Source organism: Pieris brassicae, chromosome 7 (assembly GCF_905147105.1).
Source record: "Pieris brassicae chromosome 7, ilPieBrab1.1, whole genome shotgun sequence".
Taxonomy (NCBI): Eukaryota; Metazoa; Arthropoda; class Insecta; order Lepidoptera; family Pieridae; genus Pieris; species Pieris brassicae.
In genome coordinates, this window is record NC_059671.1 from 14,872,087 (window position 1) to 14,898,699 (window position 26,613).

Below are 26,613 nucleotides of genomic sequence, written 5' to 3' on the forward strand. Positions count from 1 at the left end.
TAACATGTTCAATGCCTTATTGCCGTAGAATAGATTATGTAACTGCTTCGTGATCATTGTTTACTTAATAAGCAATATCAGGTTTCAGTTTCGTTGACTACTTAGGTCTAAGGCATGCCGGTTTCCCCATAATTATTTCTCTTTCATTACACCAATGAGTACAAAATGCGCACCTAGAAATAAAAGTCCATTGGTGTGGTTCAAACCTACGACTTTAGAGCACACTATAGCCACTCTCTCACTCTAGAAAAGCTATCCATAAAAATACACCTCACAGCTATTCAATACTTTGTCCTTATCACTGTGGTGACATGATCTTTTTGAATAAACGTGACAAAACATTCTTCAGCTATTTATTATAGGGTTCTCTTTCGTCCATAATAACACGTCATTAGGTATGTTTATAAATGGTGTAGCCTTTAAAATTATGTTGATACAGTAAAATGTCATTAAATATGCCTTATGATTTTTTTTCTAAAATATTAATAGCAAGTTAGTTGTTAAGTCAAAAGCAGCAGCTAAAAGTAAGAATATTCTCGTCCATTCATACTATTTCAGAGATTTTGATTTCATTTTCAAAACTGACTAAAATATATCGCAAGCTATCAAACCTCAAATCAGTTTTGTTTGTGCAAACCCGTCAAAACGATACGACATTATCGAGCCCATAGGTTGGGTATCTCTGCCTTTGTAACTGTTATCTATTCAATATTGCAGCCCCCATTTGACTACTTCCACTAGAACGCTTTCAGAACCTGATTTCACATTGACATGTACATTGATCTATTTTGGCCAAATTCACACCGGTTTTGCTGCCTACAATTTTCAATTTGTCTCTACCATGTTTAGCAATTCGATATGAAACTCATGTTGAGGTTTTTCTTCTTATCGTATTGTTTACACAATTTATAGAATTATAGATATATAATATAATTAAAGATATATATTCGAGTATTCGCATAGTGACATGAAATCTCGTAGCATAACGAACTACTTTCAATATTTAATAGCCAACTATTATGAAAGTATCTGTTATATACGTCATATGTTTCACTCAAATGGCTAATTTATATATATTATTTGAAAAATTCGTAAAAAGTTATACCTGAACAACAAATTTAATCATTTACCGGATTCTGTCTATGTAGCAATGAATTAGCTTTGTAAGTATTTTTTTTGTCTCGTAGCTCATTTGACACTTCATTCTAAACAAAGCTTTAATTTGTTGAAGTATGGGACCAAATATAAAAGTTAAATATTTTTTCGTTTAATCTTTGGTACGTAACATTTAATTTACAAATTTGACATTTGACTTACCCACTTTAAATATATATTTATTTCGATATCAAAATATAACAACAAAAATGCAATGACTGAGGCTAAGGCTCTAAAGAAACAATATAATGAAACATAATATGAATTATTTATATTATACACTTATTGTCTGCCTCAGAAAGCAAACATTGTGAGAAACCGACATATCTCAAATCAATAAAATCTACCACATGTGTGAGACCGATCACCTTCCAGTCCATGAAATAAACATTATCAAACGAACGGATAGAACCTGAGACCAAGACCCGTATAGAGTTGTAACGCCACTGGATTATTATTATTCTGGCAATAGTGCTGATCCGACTGGTACCAAAGAAGATTGCAATACTCAATTTTGAAAGAATCGTCATTCTCGCTTAAATGTCATTGTGGCGGCGTCCATACGTCGGGTTGTCTCTCTCTCTCTAAAATATGGCGAGAGGACCGATAGCTGGCCATGCGTCATACTCATGAACGGGTGCTACTTATGGTGACTGTCGGACTTGAATTCTTGTTTGCAGTGATGATAGTTATTTCAACTATGTATTTGCCTGTTGTTCCCACGAGAATGTTAGTGCGAGCTCCTATTTCACCATGGCTCCTGCTGATAGAGGACAAATCTTAGTTTTTCATTTATTTTATTATTATTAATTACTAGTCATGTGGAACATGGTGTAATGGTTACAAACATTGTGTAAAACAAAAAACTTGCCGATTAAAAAGAGTGACGGTGAGTTTATTGCCAGTTCTTCCCTTCCGTTCTACGGCCTTGATTTGAGAATTGGCAGTAAATGTAATATAAGGAGCATTTAATATATATTTCTTTTTTGACGTTCATAAGGGTACTTTGTGTTACCTATATGAAAAAATCATTGTGATTTGATTTAATAGCAATGAGAATGTAATTTAATTTCGTGCAAATAAGGGACGGTAAATTATCTACGGCCTATTATCTATCTAGTCATTTTACATTTAATTACACTCACTGTGCAATAGATACACCAAGTTAATTTTGTCCACTTTTTATTTAAATTTCATTGCTACAAGTAGAAGATATTTCATTACTTAAAGCCTTTCAGGATACTGGATTAAGTGACTTAGGTAAAGCTATTTGTTTACGGACCATAGCTCACGGCAACGATCGCCTCTAGCCATGATTTGTATCGCTTCACTCCGCTTCTGCCTTTGATGGTTGATATTTAGTGAAAGGTGCTAATAAAATACAAGTAAAAAAAAAAAATTTTAAATTGTCTGTTTCTTATCTCGTAGGGTTGTAAGAATTAATTCATTCGATAACTGCCATCGAGCCCTTTGATTATACCAAACTAATTTCTAGTGAAATAAATGTAATACTCGCAAGTCCAAATTTTATCACAACTATTTGTAAAGTGTTCTTCTAAATCTTATTTGTTATCACATCATTAACCAAAATTCGTGACTGAAGCTCGTAAAGTAGAAACATAAAAATTCATGAGGGTTCTAGATGAATTTCCTATGACTTTACGATTCTAATAAAATACTTGCAACAACAGCGGTTTATTCGTCTTAAATGTTAAGTAGTCATATATTAAGTTCTTTAAACCTAGATTCGTTCAGGGTAGCTCTATTTACTTGGGATTAGCAAGTTCCGTGACAGTGCAAACACATTACTGTAGAACTTTCAATTGCTTATCAAATTAAGTACCAATTTCTTTGTTTTCAAAAATTTTAACCATCTCAGTAGAGACTTTTGAGGAGGACTTATTTATTTTGACAATTAATGGAACAATTTTTTTTTAATTTTTGAAGGAGGTAAAAATGCACAACTGCAGGCCCGCAAGCGCATGCAGTCGCTATCGCGGGGTCTGTGGGGATGGTTAACTTATCTTATCCCTCTGCTAATCAGAGGGGAGAAACCCGACCCACTAAAATTTCCTCCTGAGCCCTCCATATCGCCTGCTATGCCGGACACATTCATTCTGAATGAATGCCGTCTGGCACCGCATTGAGTCCCCCGGGGGTCGCACTAGGCATTCAACCCAGGGAACTCAGGCGAATATGACTGCATACGGGCTCAGCGACGGCGCAGGGGGATACTGTTGGGCAAACGCTCCTCGCATCGCCCCCGCACCCCCGCCTCGCCGCCGCCGAGCACAACCCCTCCGGCCATCGCCACGCACCTCCCGCTGACGCTCGGCAGCCTCCTTCTGCAGCAGGACATACTCACAGAAGAAGGCCACCGCACGCCATGCCTCTTGGCTACCAAGCATTGCTGCAACAACGCTCGGTAGCGAGAGGTCCGTCCCGACGACCAACACTAGGTCATGGCGTTGCCTCGACCAAGTGGCACAATCGGCCAGGGTGTGCTCCGCCGTGTCCTCTGGGGCACCACAATGGTGGCAGATGGGAAGGGTTTCCCGCCTCGCCACCTTGTGCAGATACCGCCCAAAGCACCCATGCCCAGACAGTATCTGCGCCATCCGAAAGGACACGGCTCCACTCGGGCGATTCACCCATTCCCGTAGGCATGGGCGAATCGCCTCCACGGTGCGTACTCCCGCCCTAGGCATAGCCAGATCATGGGCCCATCTATTAAAGGTGGTCTCCCTGGCTTGCCTCCTTGCCGGTCCGACCAGTTCAGCCCATCGGCCACCTGCCCTAGTCTCACACTTGAGACGATACAGGTCGCCTAGGGCCAACGCCTCTAACTCCCAGGGGGGAGTCCCCGCCAACAGGCACGACGCCTCGAACGAGACGGTCCGGTAGCATCGAGCCGCCCGAATCGCCATCACTCGCTGTGGCCTCCTGAGTAGGGTGCGGTTCCTCGCCCTCAGCCTATTATCCCATACAGGGGCCCCATACAATGCCATACTGCGTATGATTCCGCAGTACAGCCTCCGCACACTCTGCTTAGGGCCCCCAATATTCGGCAATAGAGATAAAAGGAATGTTGAATTACTGACCACTTGTAATTTCCATCCTCGGCCTAGAACGTATTGCTACATTCTAAACCTACACAGTCTCCTTTCTATAGTTCGATGCCCACTGCATACTATAGAAATTCGACCGTGCCCTCCATGTACGGTTTAAGCACTCGCCCGGTACCGTACAACCCTACCAAAGGCCGAGAACAAATTTTAAAACTTGCACTCGAACCGGGAATCGAACCCAGTACCCCTCACCACAGCAGTCACATACAAAGACCGCTAGGCTATGAGGCCCTTAATTAATGGAACAATATCCAACCACATCAGACTTGTTACAAGATAATATTACTGTTTTTTTTATCATAATCAGTAAGTATTTTAAGTTTGCAGTATTATTTTATTGAAGCATTAAGTAAAACTTTTTGTTTTTCATGTATCCAGTATCAGTTTAGTTTATTTTTTGTTCTTGTTTAGTTTCTTCTTTATAACTATATGTATGTTTGCACTTCTTGCCTACCTTATGTAATTTAATTCATTTTTTTTCTTTACTCACAGTGGTTGCCTGGAAGAGATCGCTCGAAAGCTATAAGGCCGCCAGTTGTCCTCCTTTTCATTTAATTATGTTCAATTTTTATATTGTAATGTAACGAAGTGTTAATAAATAAGTAAAAGGACTAGACAGTTATGTAGTTTAATACCATAATGAGTAACAAACCAATAATAAATATATAAAGTCTAGGTTCTTTATTATATACTGGTTTTAAAACGGAGATTGAAGCTGCTACAGTCTACAAGCCCACTTAATTGTCTAAAACATTATTAAGTAAGCGACAGACTATAAGCACTTGCAAGCCTCCTGGTATTGCTGGTATCCATGGGAGGAGTTAAAAAGTTAGTTTACGTGACCCTTTGCCCCATGTCCCATACATAAAACTTTTGAAGCTGCGCCTATAATATTCCTTTTAGAACAATGAGTAACTTTGTCATTTAGTTGTTATTTAAATGAAACATTCGCATGAATATGCCTATCATACCTCAGGTAATGTAAATGTATGGAATGTGCATGATAACGCTACTGCTGACACAACAAATTTGATATGAATGACACTTTGCTGCTGAGCGGCATAATTGCATTTCCATACGTCCATGAATACAATGTTGCCATCAATTTACCGGTACACCTGTCACATAGATTCCATTAGCGAATAATTAACTAACACGCGTGAAAAGTGTTTGGATATTCAAAATTATCTTTACTTCAAGACCATTAGAGCTTTGTTAGATTTCCTACTTAGAGTTTACGGTTTCTTAAACGATTTGTCAAAATGTATTAAATTTCGCTATATATCCAGATGACAAGTTTCCAAGCCCAATTTATCCTAATATATACTAATTGGACTATATTTCGTCGATGACTTGCGAGATTAATATTTTATATAAAAAAACAAATTTTCTGCTTTAGTATGCCATATTAATTACTTTATTATGTTTATATGAGAATAATAGAATGACAATTATTTACTGAATATTTTTTTTACATACAATTAAAAATCGTTTTACGCGCTCGGTGTATCAATTCTATATTATTACAAGTAAATTATTCATGTGTGTTTTGTATCCTGTTTTCCTAGAATCAGTCAATCCTTGAAAGGTTTCTTATTAAGATTTATTGAATTAACTCAGTAAATGTTATACATTGATTTTCACATCGACCCTTTTTCTATAAATTAAATTATAAATATAAAAGCTTTTGTTCCATTATATTTTTTTAATTTAAATTTCCAACTGAAGGTTACCAACCATATAATTAAGTTTAGATATTTAAATAATATATAAATAGGCACTAAATATAGTTAAGTGAAGTAGTAATAAAAAATATAATGTTTTTCTGGTCTACTGCAACTTAATTAGCAGTTTCCGTCCCGACTTTCGAAACTAGATTAAGATTGTGTTTAATAAAAAGACACGGATATATCTACCACTGACACAACTATTATCTTCATTTTAAAATGTTAGTATCATTTTTTAAATCAAGACTAAATATACAAAGTATTATTTAGTAACCTTATTTAAAATAAGGTTAATTAATTAATTAATAATTATTAAGTAATTTGTCAACAAATTTTCGTACAAGAAAGAGTTAGTATTTTTATTTGTAACGAGTCTAGCCATAATTACTGTTATATAATTTTATAATTATTTTAAATTTGGAACACGTATATTATTTTAACAACATCTTTCGATTTAGTGCCATTTCACATATTTTTTCGTGTTCATCATCAAATTAGAATATGGAATGGGCTGTTAAAGAAAATAGGTTTGCAGTGATCGCCTTGCACAAAGTGTGTATGGAGCCGTCGGTCATATTCCAGACACTTCAAAAGCTTGGTATCAGCCACATGTTCGTATATCGTACTATCATCAAATACAACAACACTTTGTCTGTCGAAGACGAGAAAATCCCCCCATTAGGAAACAAAAAAACTTTTCGCGAGAAATGAAGATTCCCGCTAGGACTCTGTCGCATATTACGAGTATAAAACAAGGCCTGAGGCTTAGTGCTTATCGTCGATATACAGGACATGCCCTAAATCAATCTTTACAATTAAATGGAGTGGATCAATCAAAACGCCTTCTGTCGCGATACGCGGGTGAAAAACATAGATATATCCTCTTTACCGTTCTTAAGAAGCTGCTCAAGTGGTCGGAAAGGTACAACGTGGTCTCATCCTGAGTCAATGATGGTTTGGTGTGCGTGTTTTATCAAGAAGTCACATACACTACATTTTTGTGTCACGGCGACATTGAGTCTCTTAAATCTTTTAGCAAGCAGTGGCAAAATTTCCCTTGGAAGCAGTGAGTAAATCCATAGATTCGTGGCCAAATAGATTAAAGACTTCTATAAAAGTCAATGGTGGCCATTTCATGGTATAATAAAATGCACATATCAGTAAAGAAACAATAAGTTACTTATATTTTATTTTTAAATTACAAAAAGTGTCGATAAAATGAAAGTAAATGAACTCTTCATACTAATGAAGACAGATAATTAACTGTAGTGGTTGGCAACTGTCGATTAATTAATTAATTATCAGCCTGTCCGAAGCGACACTCAGATGCCGCGAAGATTTGTGCAAATATTGATTTTTAATGACATAAGTTGCAAAATTTTCTGGAACAAGTTGATAAATTTGTAGATTTTGGAAAACTGGAATGCGTTAATATGGCGGACAATTGTTTAACGTATTATTTCCAATATAAAATACAGTTTTCGCTTGAGCGTGCGAGTCTCATTCCTGAGGTCGTAGCTTCGATCCGCGACTGTTCACCAATTGACTTCTATCTATGTGTGGATTGAACACCCCCCTTGCACGGTAAATGAAAAAATCGTGTGTCGGCAAAGAAGGCTCAGCAACTTGCCTATTAGAAAAAGAACGAACGAAACATTCAGAAGTCTAATGCGACAAGTTTTTTTTTTTGTTTGGAATTTATGATTAACACAAGATTTTAAATTAGATATAAATAACGGATATTAACGAGAATTCACTACATTACCTTTGTTACCCAACGCCCCTTAATCGTCTGCTTAACGGACGGAAACGGAACCTGGTTTTACGAATAGATCTGGACATAAATTGGCACAGAGATAGATTATGATTTAATACCACAAAGAATTCTATTGGTGTAATACGCAAAAATAATATATTTATAATAAAGAAAATGTATGTTATACATTTTCTGTGCGTGTTTTTGATGAAATGTTTTATGTTTTCGAGAAGGTTTTACAATTCGATGATTTTTTTTTAAGTTTTAAAGTGTGTACAGGATAACGTTTGTCGGGTCAGCTAGTTTATTATAAATAGTATATTATAGACATGTAAGTCACAGACATTGCATATTTTGAAAAATTAAATTAAGAACGATTTCTAGATTAATTTCGTTTTATTTGGGAAAATGACTTTGGATTTATGAATAATATTATTGGTGTCAAATTGTGAACATTTTTTGAAACCTCAAATACGGTTAACGTAACGTTTAAGATGGGTATTGGTACAAAGATAAAACTACTTAGGAAAAGAAGTTTCGCGGAATAGAAAACAAACACTTTCTATATGGGTAATTTTCGAAAGGACTTTTGAATAAGTGTGGAAAAAACTCACGTCATTCTTGCGAGATGGGTCTTAACGTTACGTTTTCTATGCACGTACTTTTATGTTTATGCTTTATGTCCCCTCATATGGTAAAACAATAAAATTGAGCCAATTTTACTTCGTTCTATGGCTTTGTATAGATAAATGAGTACTATACTGCCTATAAGCAAAGATTTGCTTATAAAGTAATCCTAAAACCACGTATCTATTTTACATGTCTCCTATAAAAACAAATTAAGTTATAATTACGTGAAATGGACCGTACGGATTGCGAAGGATTGTAATGATAAACGAGGTTCTTAATTACCTCCTATAAATCAAAATACAATAAAACTGTCACTCTCAGTCGTACATTGTAAGAGAAATACCGAAACAGAGGTGCTAACCAGCCAGTATATCAGAAAATCAAATAACAAACTCCCAAGTTTTGTTATGAATATTTTTGACAATTTTTTTCATTTACCTTTAAAGTTACGCACACTAACGTATGAAGTTTTAATCGAAATATATCTAACCTTGTGCAATGTTTGCGCATAGAGAACCCTGGATGAAACAAAACTTTGCGATGAAGCCACAAAAACGTACGGACAGTTAGATTGTTTTAAATATATTGTCAGGTGTACCTAAGTTCTGATGTAAAGTGAATAAGCATACTATACTGGGACACCTACAATGCCAGAAAGTCTATTAGTTGCCAGCCTCCTAAAAATTGCCAAATTCCTAACACCTGCTATTATTTTGTTTAAAAAGCAAACTCGTCAAGGTATAAAATAATAATAAAACATTTTTATCTTTATCAGATATATTGTCACTAATACATAACAAAAAATATAAAAAAAAAATCATAAATAGTACCTACCTAGCAAAAGCCTTAACAAGACCAGTTTCGACAACAATTTTTGCTTCAATTTCTTCATTCTGTGGAATACCACATGACTTACATTTATACATTATCTATTCGACAATCTATGAACAGAAAACAATAGAATAAAAGAGCGATCGTTTCTGAACCTTTAACTATTGTTCAATAGAAATGTAGCCAGCTTCGTGTATCGCATTTTAAAAGAGTTGTATTGTTTGTTCGTACAAAATTTTAATTTTAGTTTTTTTTAATTGTAAAAGCATTAAATGAATGTATTAATATAAGTAAGCTATTTTGACACGTATTAAAAACCGGAAATTGTGACTTTCACATACTATTTATACACACATAGAGATATAAACAAAACATAATTCAAGAACTCTTTTTAAATATGATTTAATATTAATTTGTGTTTTATTCAATTTTTAAATATAATATTGACAGAAACTTACTATAGCTCCTTTATATCAATAACTTTTGACCTATAACTTTTTAAAAACAAGTTCTCCTTATTAAAAATAGCTCAAGAATAAACGTAAATCTGATTCTTGTCAACGCCTCCTCGGCATCATTTCATTCATGACAAAACAGTAGTTGCTTTCTGCAAATACTTTACAAAAACAATCAAAGGCAGAAATGTATCAGGCCCATATCTTTATACGCAAATATAAGTTTAATAATTTCACGGCAATTGTAATACAAGGGTTTAACGAAATAGTTACAGTTTATTATAGTCTGTCATGGTATCAAAGCGAAAGTTCAAGTATCAATTAGTGAGGTGACCTGTCGTTCATAATTCATGCGTCTGATGCACCTGTTGGTAACGGTTACCTGGTTTGTCAACAATTTTGCACGAAAATACCTGAACCATATTTTACGAGCTAAATTGAGTGGATTTTGGGTTATTACATGTTTTATAATTACTGCGTGCTAGATCTTTATAATCGTAACTATTCATATTCATCTTCAAAAATATTTTTTAAGGCGTCAAGTAATAAAATAGAGTTGGTTGATTTTTATTTTATGATGAAATTAGTAGCAGCAATAAATTTTTGTCCTTGCGCTAGTTGCACATATCCGAATACAATATCAAATAAATACCTTTAAACAACGTTGATGTTATGGCGTGGCTCAGACAATAGTGAATCAGAAAACGCATCTTTCGTAGCCGATTTGAGAAGTTAGCGAACACTTTCCTTGAACTATCTGTATTATTTTTCAACATCCCGTTTGTTACACTTGAGACGTTAATTACAACTAAAGGGAAGTCCCTTAAAAATCAACAAACTTAAACCCAAGGTCAAATAATTTTGTACGGATTTCAAGGTATTTTTTTAAAAATCTTTTAATGTGAATACATAACTGGTGTATATTTAAATATACTTTTAGAGCACAAGAATATATCTATGTAAAATTATATTTTGTTGAAATACTTAAAGTTCATCTGAAATGAGATTTTTCGTTCTAATATTAATCCTATACTCGTAAAATACTGTCGAAGAAACTTCTGAATGACCTAGATATGTTGTAATATAAAACGCTGAACTCCTTTCGACAAGACTTAAAAATGTTGTTAAACATTTTGAAGCATAAAATATGATGCAAGTATAATGTGCATTTCTTAAAATAGATTATAAAATATAAATGTGAATATGCGGTTTGTAAAATGTTAATTTAAATAATAAACTAGGAACTCGTCGCGGCTCACTACTAATTCTAATTCACTTGACGTACCCTCTATAAGGACGGTAGATATACTTGCTAGTGGGTAATTAAACGTCCAACAAATACCTACGTTTTTTAATCAAAAATTGTGCCTTAATAATTATAACAGACAAAAAATATTCTCTCAGTCTTTTTATTGATAAGTATACAGTGCTGTGTATCATCAGAAGTTTCGCAGCACACCAAAATAGAATATAATACTGTTTTTTAAATAGCCCTGAATGTTCCATAACATAAGGCAATTGCCTTATGTTATGGAACATTTCTGTGAAATTTTTATTTTATTCAGTTTCTTAATCGTCATATATACATTAAAAATAAGTAATAATCATAATTTATTGTTTAAATGTAAGCCAGTGCTTTTTTTCTAAGACATTGACAAATAAATACAGATGAGAACACTTATAAATTGACCTTATTTAAATTACTAATGCCGATATTAGATAAAATATTATGTCGTGGTACTAGAAACAACTTAATCTCATACACTCACCTAGAATTGCCACCATTTGGTTGACTGACTGGCATTGACTTGGTTGTCCCGACGTGTCCTATGACAATGTAAGGCAACGAACAAGGGTCTTGCTTGCACCCCTCTAAAACGCTGATGACGACACTATTTTTTAGGAACAGGAGGCAAACGATCAGTCGGCTAACTTAAAGTTAAATGCTTATCGCCACGCATAAACCACTAACACCAGGAGGTTTGCTAGTGCGTTGCTGGTTCCATAAAAAGCGCGGCATGAAGTGTCTTAAAAAGCACTCTGTCGTAGAACGCTAGAATTAATGATGAATTCTCTCATTGCGTAGTACTTCTGCTTTTGACTTTCGTCTTGATGTATCGGCAGCCATTTCATCGCAAAAAGGGTGAGTGTAAGCTTGTGGATGAACATGAATCTACTGATCTAGCCTAAGTCATTGCAAACCAAACATTCTCCTTTGTACTATTTCTTTCAAATTATTACGTAGAACCATGAGAGAACTTATTTGAAAAAATCTTAATTGATACATATTTGTATACCTTTGTTTGATTCAAACAATGAATAAGGTATACATTATCAAAAGCAATTAATGCCTGTCCCTTGTTGTCGAGCCAAACCAACATCGTTAAGAATTGTTTCAATTTCGCAAAATTAAACCCTTTATGTAATTTAATTCTCTGTTTAGTTCATTAAATTTCGTATTTTACGCTTATTTTACACGGAATCTTCGTAGGGTAAATTACAATTATTATTGATGTTAGTAAATGTTTGAGTCTTTCGATATTTTGTGATCACTGTAGAAATCAGAGTCGTTCGTATTAAAAATAATAACAAATTGAAAGCTAAAACAGGTGTTTCACATTGATTCCTTTATTTAGGAAATGAAACGGCATTAACAGTTGATCGTAAGGCCATCGTGGAGAAGCGGGCATTTCGTCACTAAAATCAAGTGTTATTCTTTAACTCCTTTCATAAATTTCGTCAACAATATTGGCCAGATACAAAATCCTGATCTCCAAAAAAAACATAGTAACAAAACTAATCTAACCCATGTAAAATTGAATCGCCACTGAGATAATATACTATTAAAGATAATTTAACGGACTGCTCAGACTACGTCTTTCAAATAAAAAATTTGCCTTACAATTGCAGACGTGAAACAATATATACAGACCTGAGATTGAAACATATTTATTGAATTAAACCTTGTTTCAGGTGTTTTCTATGTTTAAGGAATCCTTCTTGTTATCGCATAAAAGTGTAAGATTAATAATGAAAATAATTACATTGACTAAATTGAATTGATTTCGTAAAGCACTAACTAATCTAGTTAGTATGCATTTGTACAATAAATAATCAAAAAACTATACCCATGATAAGCGATAAGGAATCCACGTGCAACTAGTCACGATAAAATTAAATATGTATCAGGTTAAAGGATTGTTTTGAACATTCGAAAGTTACCCTATTTCCGTACACTCAGGTGAATGTGAATAAACAAGCCTACGCACGTGACTGGAATATTATCCCTTATATTCACTATAACCATGAAAAGCTGAATAACTGCCTAAAATATTGCGATCAAATATAGTGTCTTCAAATGATTTGCAAGATCGTATCGGTTTAAATAGAATTCTATATCCCACGATTACTCCTTAAACTATCTGTGCCTATAAAGACTTCAATAATAAAACAAATAAAGTCATGCCATGTTTGTCTTTAATTATTATACTTTCGTAGAATACCCCACATTGGAGGGTGTAGGACTCCATGATAAATAAATAGATTATCGAACATAAGACAATTTTTCAAGTCGAACCAGTAGGTCCAGCCAAAATAACTTTTACAATATTAGTATATATGATGATATTTCTTTTTTAAATTTCACGTGTCATAATTGATTTTTATTAGCTAAGGCCGCTGCCGATAAAACACTGACGCTCACAAAATCTGAACATAAAAATGAAAAACGTTTTTGATTGACGTGACATTTGATAGGATTTGGCTTCTAAAATAAAATATTCATTTTTATTTAGTTATCATATTAGTTTTTATGGGATTTTCAACACATAAACTTTACTAGTTTAAAAAAACACTATATACGATTAAAACGTTTTTAAGTACCCCAATCTATAAATTATTCATAGAGAAAATAAAATGATAATTACAACTTTGGCTTGCTTTATAGCAAGAAATATCTGTTATCCTGTTATCCTGTTTTGAATCCGGTAAAAATACTGTTAAAATATGGTATTCGCAATAATAAATTCTTTGCTAAACCTATACAAAATCTGTTTAATTTTATTGTAAACATGTACAAATTGTTACGAAACTATAAACTTGATTTATAGTCTCGCCTTTTTTGTATAGGGGACCTCCACTTGCGACGTTCATACCCCTCTTTCTCACTTCCATAATATTTATCCCACAATATTTTGACTGCATGTTTTCTAGTACATTCCGAAACTTTTCCTGATGGGACTCAAAGATCTAGCTAATTCCAGTCCATTATCTTAAACGCTTTGAGAGAATTTCATGTATTACTGGCTTTCTTTACTAATTGAAATGAATGAATGAAATAAATCGAATAATAGGAGACGTATACCTACGTAATTAGTAATCGCTGACTGGTTTTTTTAGTATTCACCGAGCAATGGCAATCAAAGGTAATTTTCACATTTATACGCGTCGACCTATCCCCACAAACCATTCAGTTTTCGGTCAATTCACTTCTTATCACCTCTTTATGGGTTTTCTTTACGACGAATAAAATGGTGAATCTATGGCACCTTAAGTAATTCCACGAGTGAATGTACAACATGTAAAGAGTTTAAAAGTTCAAAGACAAACAACCAGACTGGATGTATTTTAATTCTTTCAGTAATGAGATTTTGAAAATGCAATAAACTTGCTAACTCTTGGTTAATAAAGCATGCAGGGTTAGTTAAATGCTTTTTCAGATATAAAGGTTCCAATGAAGCATTAGACAGCTACTAGTCCTGGATCTGATAGCGTAGCTTTTATGAGACATTACTACATACGACCACTTAAATTAGAAAATACAGGATAAGTGAATATTAATAATAAACATAAACAATATTGTGATGCTATAAATTATGATCAAAGTTTAAATTGATAATTAAAATTAATTAATATCCGAAAGCAATTTTAAATTTTTGTTTTAGGAACAGACACAACATAGATTGCAAGTCTAAGTTGAAAACGTAAAACGTCCGATTAAAACTAACTCTAATGCCTAAAGCTTTATACTATATAAAGACTTAGGCAAAAAGCAAAAATGAAGTAACTAAGTAGTAAGTGGTAGGAATTCCACCATATTTATTTAACAGAAATCCGAGTATGTCCTATTTGCTTCAACTCCACCAAAGTCAACTTCCATTACCCGTGGCTTTGAGGTAATACGAGATTTTAACAAATAAAATTCTCGCTTAGACGATATCAAATTATTCTGAAACCATACAGATTTACAATAAAATCATAGTAACAATATAAAACTTTAGGCGTTCTTCAAATCATAAAAAGTAACGAGTTGTTTTATCTCGAGAGGGTCTCCTATTGTTTGAAATTTTTAATCATAATCCTAGAACTGAGAATTATCTTTTCAAGTCAGCCTCAGTTGCGGTATATTTAATCAAATCTCTGGAGTTTTGTAACAGTAAGTTGCGAATAAATGAAATGAATACTGGTTTGTTCTTAACGTGTATCTTTTGGTTCAATAATATGTAACTCCTAAACTAATTGAAATACTTTTAATAATAACTTATCTTCTATTTTATTTAGATAAAAAGCAAATAGTGTTTGTTCCGTCACGCCGAAAAAGTTTCGCAAAGTTTTTTTTTAATAATTATTTATCGTACCTTATATCTATAAAAGATTATTTAAATTCGTCAAATAGAATTTAAAATATTGTAGTTCTATCTTTACTTTTGCATTTAAGGGTTACATGCTCGAGCGTAGATGTAAAAAATAATTTTATTTATAAAATAGGATGGGTTTAATTAATATATAATGAAAAATATTGGACCGATCTCAAAGCCATTCTACTATCAGTGATCGGTTCGGTAAGCCCACAGCTCTGCCACAGTGCCTGCCGCGATAACCCTTATCACTACACACTCCTTACCGTTTGTCATAAATTTTATCACTCCAATGAGCGGATGTAAGCGACGATCTTTTTTCGGCTTTTCTCGTCCGAGTTAACGAGGCGTAAATTCACAACCTTCCGAGTGTCTTTTTCCTTGTCACAAACACATGAAATTTTCACAAAATATCTTTGCACAACACAAAAAATGTCTAATAAATTGAAGAATTCAGTTGAAAAGTGAAAAAAGTTCAAATGTTTATAGTATAGCAATTCCTGTTAGAGGTAAGGTTATCGTGTTATCGCGCGCTGGACAAGTGTCAAACCGATTTAGGTTCCTGTTGCAGGCAGTCGCTCGCCCGGCGGCCAGCTGCGAACTGCGCGGCGCTATGAAACTGAGTGAAGTCACAAGGGATGCCTCCCGCAGACACCGCAGCGCACGCGCCCGCCCAGATCGATACCCCGCCCTACGCCACCCTGGGGGGACGCGACCCACACACGCATTCGTAGCGTCACACTTAAGACACGTTCGCTCCTTCACTGCGTCTTGATTTTTTAAATAATTCCATTCCGAATTCTCTCTAGAGAGAAAACTCTGATTAATTAAAAATTATTTTAGTCTTACTATGGCAGAACGTGAAACTGTATTCTTAAAAGAAAACTGTAATTGTTTATTATTTAATGTTCTATAATTTTTTTACTTAATTTCAAAACTCAAAAATACTTTATGAAAATAGGTTACTTTAACATATTTTAGTTGCCAATTAAAAATTAGGAATAATCTATGTAGGGTATTATAAATGGATATTGTTTTTGTATTAATTATTACTATATTTACAATAATATTATGTCGTTGAACTAATCTTAGTCATGGTCGCAATGATTGGTTGGTTCTGTGTCTTCTCCCAATTGCATATCTAGGTGAAATAAGTCCGATTGAAAACCGTTCAGTAACAGAATCGCCCAACAGATTAAACTCTAAGTTTCCTTGGTAATTACGGACCCTTAAATCTAAAAACTAGTCTAAAGGGTTAAGTTATCTGAATAACCATTCGCATGTATAACTGATTAATGCAGAATAATAAGCCAAACATTTATACATATATTTGTTTCACTGACTAATCTACTTTACAGGCAAGATATACTTTCTGCTATACTTTTCCATCTAAAACTACTATACATAGTCACAGGAGTACAGCTACATATTGCATGAGAAATCAGTGTTAGCCGAGTGTTAAAAGCATTAGCTTCTCGGATTTATATAGTGCGTTCACGAGTTCATTAATTCTCTCTAGGCGCACAATCATCACTTAATTGTAGGATACTGGCCGAATATAGACCCAAAAAGGGACATCGTGTGTCAAGAATTCTGATGCCTTAAAAACAAAACTGCTTAACGTAACAGAGGTGCATGTCTATCCCATGCTCAATATGGACAGTAAATATTTATTCTATCTATTCTACGACTCCTAAGAGATTTTTAATACAGAATCAAACACCTTAATAAAATAGTGTTCAGTTGTATTCGTGTACTCAGCTGTCTCGTAACAGCTCGGTCTGTTACTAAAATAATTCCCGCTTTCACATATTTATAAATGCAGTCACAAGAGAGAAACAGCGTGTCGAAATATTATTTTCACATGAGTTATTCAAGTGTTTAATTAAATGTTAATGTAATTCTACTTTACTCGTCATAAGTACTTATGTTAATACAATATACACATTATTTTAACATGAAATTGGATATTTTCGTGGTATCAAAATGGTTTACTAAAAGTAGTAGACAGTGTAAGAGATATATGTTATAGGTTGTATAACATATAACTGGTTTACTGTCTATAAAATAGCAAACAAAAGCGCTATGTATGTGTATACTTAACCGTATTTATTGAGATTATTTTACGCTCTATTCAACGCACTAATACACAAATTAAAAAATAAATTATACAATTATAAAAACTACAAAAAAGTGTTTTCAAGTTATTATTTTATACTTACAAAAAAATGTCAAAACACAAATTGTTTTATGTGCAAGACTTAAAAATAGTATAAGATTCACCTAAGTATACTTTGTTGCTTCCAAAGCTGGGACCTTTCCTACTATAATGAACAAAAATTTGTTGAAACTTAATAATAATTTACAAAAGTTAATATTCATTCCCAATTAGTATCCTGTGTGTCGTTCTACATAATATGTGTCACGTATTGAAATATATGTAAGCTACATTTTACCTTAATTATAAGTCTTCCTCCATTATCTTCTTTTGGGCTATTTTATGTCCGAGTTCTGTTGTGTGTTGTGTCAAAGTAGTTTTTGCTAGTATACACTAAGTTAGGTGCACAAATATGTGTCAGTCAAGTTAAATGCATATTGTTTTTATTACTCTTTATACTTAGAGCTTTGTTACATTTATAAATAAGATAAATTAAGATACTTTAATTAGTAGAAAAAAAAATAGTCGTCTTATTTAATTTTGAAGATCTACAAAGATAAATTGTACGTTATAAAAAGATGAAAGATAAACGTAGAGAGACACGTGAAAATAATGATAATACAATCATATTATGGAGGGAATAAATTTCTCGAGAGCGTCACACGCGAGCGATGACTTGAAACCTGGCAAAACGAGTTCTGAAATACACGAACCCTTGTAACATCTGGGCAAACTGCTAAAGAATTTTACTCTTGAATGCATAAAATATCCTTAAGCATTAATGAAAACGCTGTTTTTATTTTAGAAGGATACCTTTTACTAAATATTTACAGACAATGACAAAAGTATTATCGTTTAAAACCATTTTCGTATTACGACCATTTTTAATAATTGTACATAATATTGCTCCTAATTCTGTAGTCTATAATTTTTTAAATGAGCAATATTAATGTGTCCAAAACCGTCTGGTATGAATAATATATATATATAACCATAAGTATGTATGTATGTGTGTGTGTATATATATACTTATGGTTCTTAAATTTAAATATGGACATATTACGTTTTGTAAATATTTCACATTATGCATACCTAAATGTCTCAGTTCTAACATTACATTCCACCTCTAATTTTGATCTGCTTAAAGATATCACTGGCAGACCTAAAATAACTTAAAACTCATTACGTAGCAGGTGTTTCGGTCGACGGGCAATAAAACAACGTTTATTGGTTTTACTTTAACGGTTTTCATATTCAATTCTTTCAAATTATAGAAGAAGAATATTACCGATGAAACAATAAAATATTTTTACCATGTTATTACAAAAATATATTTATTTATTATTATAGGTGCTTTTTGTGTATTCCTCCCAACTCTAAGATTACGAAAGTATATGGTATTTAATATAGGCTTGAAACAATAGTCTAGCATTTTACAAACAACAATATCCCAATAATAAACTTTGTATTAGAGTACAAAGAAGAGCAAATAGTCATATTTTTTCTAGGTATTTTTTTTACCTTGAGTATAAAAGGTGTGCATTAGAAAATATACATTTACAAGATTATAATCTATTATCTGATTGGGTAGACAAAATTTCAAAGCAAAATCGAGCATAGACGCTCTACGAAACTGTTTCGCTATACATATTTTATGAACATTCCGCAAGAAGGCAATTTTAAAAATTGAATTTTTTCAATAAAAATATGCATTTAAGCTATAAATCATCACGACTCAAAGAACTTAGTAATATTTTTACAGTACAAAAACAGACAATGCCGGACTCGAAATCGCCTGAATAATTTTGAATAGTATAAAAGAATTCTATAGAACCACGGGTTAATGAGTAACAAAAGATAAATTAGGCTACTTCAAATCAATAAGCGATATTAGCGCTCATTGCAAGCTCTGGATTATGCAACAGTAAAGTTATTTAATAAAATCCATTTGTTTATGAGGCTATTTCCAACTGAATACAAAATTAAGTACTATCTGGGCTAGCAATTAAAACGCAGTTATTAAGGTTTATTTCGTAACTCGTATACATTGCACATCATAATAAAGATTTTAAGGACGCAAATTATATGAATATAGGGACTTTATTGATAGTAAACGAACCTGTTTGTTCCTTATATACTGAGTCAATTTGAAAGAAAAGGCTTTATGTCCATCTAAATAGAAGTCATTATTTTTTAATTTGCTATTAAATCCAACATTACTCAATCAGTAAACTAGATATTTACATTTAATTAAATAATTAGTTCAACCTATTTAATGTATTATTTTATTTTTACAAATTTCATAGACAAAGCGGTGGGCAAAAGGCAGTCCAGATAATTATTGATTAAAGTCCATAGGTGAGGACTGTTTGAGTATTTGCTTCGTTCTGGAGTAGCATTACTGGGAAACACTTGGCTCTCCACCCCTCTCCCTCTTCCCACAAAATGCGCCTATCACCTGTAACCCCAGTGAGTAATGAATCGCAATTTCATTGACTTCTAATCTCATATATTTTCTCAAAGGTCAAGCACCTTACGTTCTTTTCTAAGGCTAATCTGATAACTGTCCATATTGTTCTGTTATACAAAGATTAATGGACAACTGAGTAACACAATACTATTTATAATTGTTAACGTAAGGTTCAAACTGTTAAAATAATATCCACTAGGATCACGCATTTATAAGAAATATTTTTTTTTTCTTCTAAATTATCACTTTGTATAAACAAGTAAGAATGACCATGGAGAGCCTACCTACCTTCAGCTAGGTTATTAAGCAATAGTATTAAAATATTATTGTTTTAACTAGAATATTTACATTTAAAATTACTTATCAACTTCATAGTATAGAACATATCATCTATGTGACTTTATTTAGGCAATATATTAATTTTTAATTTATGAATCATTGAACATTTGATCATAACCAAGAGCTGACTTCATTAACCCCTAGATCGGTAAAATTTCTTAAAAACGTACACATCTTAATCTAGTAATCTAAAAGATAATAAAACTCAACATCACAATATTTAGAAACAGAATAAATAGGAGCTACACACAAGTATAATGAAACAATGTAGTGTTAATCTATAAAAAAAAACAGCAAACATCTCGCTCACTAAACTAGCGAACTAAAATGTAAGTTACAATTTGTGTCGAAAAGAGAATTCATCGCTCCCTATCCAAAGTTTTTTCCCGCCAGTTACCAACAGTAATTGTTTGTTGGACCCACAGAATAAATAAATAGGGATAGTCTTCTAGTACATAATTCAAGCTTTGATAATTATGCACATTTTTAAGTAATTACAACTAGCTAATGAGTCTTTTAAATATATAACTTGGCTTTTAAAAATAGACGTAGAGTAATTCTTGCCAGATTTTCATCTCCGTAATAAATTTAAATTATTTGGACTTTATAAGTGTATGTATGAATAAATTACACGTATTTATATTTGATTTGAATAGGTGCCTAAAACCCGGTATTTTAGTGTGATTATTTATGTGAATGTTTATTTAACTTTTACATTTCAAAACACTTTTGTATAAAGAAAACATACAATTTAGCTTTGTTATTTGTTAATCATTTCCTAAATTAGCTTCAGTCTGAAAACAGCAAGCTGTCATAAAGTTTCCAAACGCTACGTGGTTTCAAAGTTGGGTCTAATTACTCAATGCATTACATACAAACATGCTAATCTGTATTGTTTGCAGTTTTCATGAATTAATTATATATAATAAAAACTAGTTTCGGGATCACGACGTATGAGGTATTGCTACAACGAAACGAAACGAAATACGCATGAATTAACGGCAAAAACGAAGTAGAAATGTGTGAAAAGAAAACCGGCGTGTCAGTTATCATCGAATACATAATGAATAATAGTTATTTGCACCATCACCACATGCACCGTCTTATTTATTAACAAATATATAAAATATAGTATATAATTTTTTCATAGCAATGAAGTTAATTCCTGTTGAACTATAATGACGTGTTGTCATAAAAAAGTAATTTAGCAACTTCAAATGCCACGACGGAAGGAGAATTTCTTTCCGTACACACTTTATTAAACTAATATTATTATGACAATTATATATCATGTTGGAAATTATAACATTTCTTTATTATATTATAGATACAAATTATCAGGCCTACTCCACCAAACTGATACCAATTGGCTAACTCTACAACGACGTCATATAACGACGAAATCCAATTTTAATGTTCAATATTCGATATAACGGAATCGGTATCCCCATTTAAGTTATGATGTAAGCTGCTTGTGTTTGTTAATCTCTTATTACTAAGCCATCAACGCATAACGAGCATACGAAACAATTCAAAATTGCTTTCACTATATCTCTCGGTTTTAAAGTTATAAAATTGCAGAAAGATTGGCTAGTTTAAAGGTATTATAACCGTCGCGCCTACATCGTTTAATGTAATCGAAACGAATATATACTTTAGGGATCAACTTCTAATTCTATAGCCTATTGTAAAAAAATATTATAGTTATCAGATTCACAAAATAATTTATCAATTTACTTGATTCTAATGAAATTATTTTGTTTTATAAATAAGGGGAGACTACGGTAACCAGATAAATCTCTTAATAGTACAAACGTCTATGTAAAATTTATATGAAACAATTCAAAATTATCACTCTCTTCACATCTCTGTATTTACTGTTTACATGCTATGTTTGTAAGCGACATGTAAAAAATGTAAACGAGAACAAAGAGAACGACATTCCGACGATACAAGCTTCGCAGTGTTTCTCTCAAATATTCACCCACAAAGTGAAATTTCTTTTCAATTTGTAAGGTGAATTGATACGCTCGTATGGAAAACCGTAAACCATGGGATATAGAGAAATGTTTGCGGATAATTTTTTTTATTTCTAAAGTATCAAACATCTAATATAACGCGAAATGCTCCATGGTTGCTCATGCATTTTACAATCACAATAATATAATAATAATAAATTCATACAAAGTTTATCTTCACTTATATTTAATCATTTACATACATTTCTGTAAGTTTGGTACAATATATACAAAAGTATATTGCTAATTCTAGTGCGGTTTGTCAGTACCTTTTCGTATCCCTTTCTACGGAACTCCGGAAGTAATCAATTCGTCGCTGAAGTACCTTTTTACCAAACTATGTACTTTTATATGTATATATTATTATTGCATATAATATTTAGTTATGTAAGTGATAATATGTGATTAAATTAACTGAATTGATTTGAAAACCAATAGTCAATAATCTCTTTTTAGAAGTTAGACTATAACTGTTCATAAATGAATATGTTATATGAATTGTGTAACACAGATTCAACATAAATTATAATTTTTCTTTCTTTTAATTTTAATAATATTAATATTATGGAAAATATATTCTTCTGCTGAACAATTAAGCATGAAATGATTCTGATTATAATCTTCGAAAATTCGTTTTGATATGCCTAGTAATAAAAACTAGACTATCTGAATCGGAATCCTGTATTCTGACCTGGTTAAGGTAACATTTCATTAAACTGTATTTTACCCTAATCGCTTTCATATAAATAAAATAAAACTATTATTATGTAATTAATTGAGTCACAAATTTGTTTAAAGCGACAGAAATATCACAAAAATACGATCATAAAATAATTAATAATAATTAAAAGATATATTTTTGGGGTGCTCAGATATTGGTTGAGTTTCATGAGCAATTAACTTCAGTCTCGTTTTAATATTATGATGGCTTACGATTGTTTAACTTTCCTTTTGTTAAAACCATATTATCCTTCAATGCATAAAGAACAAACTTTGCCGCAATAATACTCCTTTTATCAGGCTTTTCAGAATTTTGTAGGTAAAGTCAAATCTATACTTTTTAACGAATTGTTCGATTCATGGTAGACAATGTTAATTTAAAATATTGAGTCGAGTTTCATTACACAAACTATAATTTATATTGATAAGTAAGTATTTTGTTAATTTATTGTAGGTATACGCTTGTAGATATAAATATATTTCACACTTGATATAAGAAAAAGGAAAAAAAGTATATTTTAAAAACACCTAACCATATACCAACAAATATTGAAAAATCAATTGCTGAAATGTTTACAATGTTGCATGACTACCATAAATTACTTTGCTATTTAAATATTTATTAAAACGGTACGGAAACTTATTCACTACACTCTTGCTAACAGCAAGATAGAAGATAGAAATAAAGTCATAAATAGTTTTTATTGATTGTCCAACAGCTATTTAGCTTATGGGTCGTATTTTGTCAATGTAGACATTTCTAGGCAAAAACGCGGTTTCGGGAAACTAATCTGGTTTCCGGAAGTTCTTCTAAACGACATTTATTAAAGTTTATTCATTCATATTCTTAAAAGGGACAGACCTTAATATTGCTTTCCAATCCTAACTGTGAACATTTCATAAATGCGAAGAATTTTGTTTTACTGTTACACTTGAAACATTCCTCTTATTGTGTATGATAAGTATTTTTAAACACCTAGTCACTTTAACAACTGTACTTTTAAACAGCTAACATAAGTATCAAAGTTAATTTACAATTATAACATTAATTACCTCATGTTTAATTCATCTTTGTTTCTTTATTTCAACTTGGTTTGTGAAAGACAATAAAAGGAATTATTTGTCCATGAATATTAATGAACTGGGATCGCACTCATCGCTTTGCAACTGCTTTTACCGCCAAATAATACAATGGCTTCCGAATTCTTATTGAGCTTCCAATAGGTCGTTATCATATATTGTAAATAAGTGGGGCTAATATTATTAATACGTATTAAAATAATAATACGAACGGTACAAGTTCGATTGCATGGAAGATGGGCCGAGTGCTGCTATGGGATGCACCAACAAAAGAGCTGGTGCGGCTTGTGAAGCGGCTAAAAAAGCTTGGAAATACTGGAGTCTAGGCTCCGAATATGATTTTGTCTCATTCGGTGTCGAGACCCTTCGTCCGTGGGGTCCTAGCGCTATAAGACTTTTTAAGGAAATAGCAAAAAGGTTGGTCGATAGTCAGTATCTTCGGAACCTTGCCTAAAGGGACTCCTTATAATAATATATTTTAGTTTTCATTTCATTCTTTACTTGAAGTATATGTATTGTATACATTTAGTTATGGTGAAGTGATAACCACTTACCGTCATAGATATACATAGTGACGGTCGAAAATAGATGCACGAAACCCATGACAATTTTGGAAGGGATAGGAAAAGTCACACAAGATAAGATAAAAAACACTTATTAACACCTCTAATTTAAGTCAATTCTTAACACTTAAATATTGAAATATCACTAAAGCAATGTAAATTATAGTTAAATAAAAAAAAACATATTATTATTATATTTACGAATTACAATCATACTACATATTACAATCAAATAATAACACTTAAAAAAACACGACTAAACTCCTATGAAATATTATATCTCAGGATTTATTACGCTTTGTATAAATGGTACCTTTCTTAATAATCATTTTATTTTCAATCACATTGAAACGTAAAACCTAAGCTGCTAATTCTGTAAAACCTGTCTTTCAATCCGTAGAAGTACCAAATAAAATTTAATAAATGAGAGTATACTAGACAATTTTTACCTCTAAGACTGTCTATCTTTTCCCTGTTTTATGAAAGAAACCAAGATTTATGATTAATGGTGTTATGGCCATAGCCTTTGAAAACAAGCAAATATTTGATACATAAAAATATTAAAGTTACGTACTTGTGGCGCTACAACCTTTTAGGTCTGAGCTTTATGTATCTGTTCCGTAATCATTTCTAATTGGCAAATAGGTGATCAACCTTCTGTGCCTGACACACACCGTTGACATTTTAACTAAGGCCTGCCGGCTTTCTCACAATTTTTTACTTCACCATACGAGCGAGTGTTATATACGGTGCACAGCGGAAGATCGAACCTAAGACGGGGATGAGAGTCGCACGCTGAAGCCACTAAGCCAATACTTCTCTGTTATTAACTTTACCTTTTGGTTTTAAATTGTGGTACTATTTTACTTTATTTGACAATTCTATATTGATTTAAATGTATTTATATTATTTGTCTATTTCAAATTTACTATTACGAATACACTGGGAAATATAAAACATAAGGTGTTACGCGCGACCGTTACGCTCAACATATTCTTTTACGACCACGAATTTCTACTACGCAATTGAGGTTTTCTGCATTTATTTCACCAGTATTGAAATCTTATTCGTCAATTTAATTTCATTATGTTTATAAACTTTAATTTACATTACATTAAGTTTGTGCCATAAATGTAAATCGCATTTTCAATCAACTTACAGCCGAATTGGCTACATACATTTGGAATTCCCACTATATATATATGTTAATAATTGGTTTGTGCCTTTTCCTATTCCTACCAATGTTATATGTTTATAGCTATAGACTTAAATTCTGTAAATTTTGTTTGTCTCTTGCCGATAATGTAATATGAAAGTTTTAATAATTTACCGTTCATTGAATCATGAGCATACTAATTTATTTACACCATTTAAGAACAAAGGAGATATTTGGCAACAAGGCTGCTCGCTCCTGTACATAAATGAATACGCTCTTCTGACCTCCAATTGCCAAGTATTTAAAACTTTCACTAACAGAAGCTTGCACAATCTAATTGTGTTAATTGAACAGGAATTTATTAAGCTTTCTAATTTAAGGGATTATTTATAGATTTGCTACTAATTTCCTGATTTAAAATATACATTTTAAAGCTAAAAAGGAGATTCGCACGCACACAACTTCTTTTGTTTTGACTGTATTATTTGTTATACCTATGTAACACTGAAAATGTTTAGAAAATGAAAGACCGCTTATTGTAGAAAGTGGCCAATACTTTTATTGCTTTTCGAAGTAATCTCCGTTCCTCTCTACACATCGTCGCATTCGATGGAACGACTGAGAAAAGCAGTGGGCCCATTCTTCCTTAGGGGACTCTTCTATGGCATTTTCGTACGCTTTCTCCGTATCTTCTGGGCTCGTGAAGCGAATAACTCGAATGTTATCTTTAGTTCTTAGGAATAAAGGAAGTCGCAGGGCGCCAGGTCAGGACTGTATGGAGGCAATCATCT

General features: G+C 32.6%; 1 protein-coding gene across 1 annotated transcript in view; it reads right to left on the bottom strand.

Annotated features, from left to right (window-relative positions):
* The window catches only part of LOC123712472 (neuroligin-1-like), a 57,364-nt gene extending 41,493 nt beyond the window's left edge, over positions 1 to 15,871 (bottom strand). Inside the window, exon 1 of the mRNA XM_045665570.1 lies at positions 15,585 to 15,871. The gene's annotated coding sequence lies outside the window, so the exon portion shown is untranslated. The remainder of the gene's footprint in view (positions 1 to 15,584) is intronic.
* Positions 15,872 to 26,613: the final 10,742 nt, after the last annotated feature.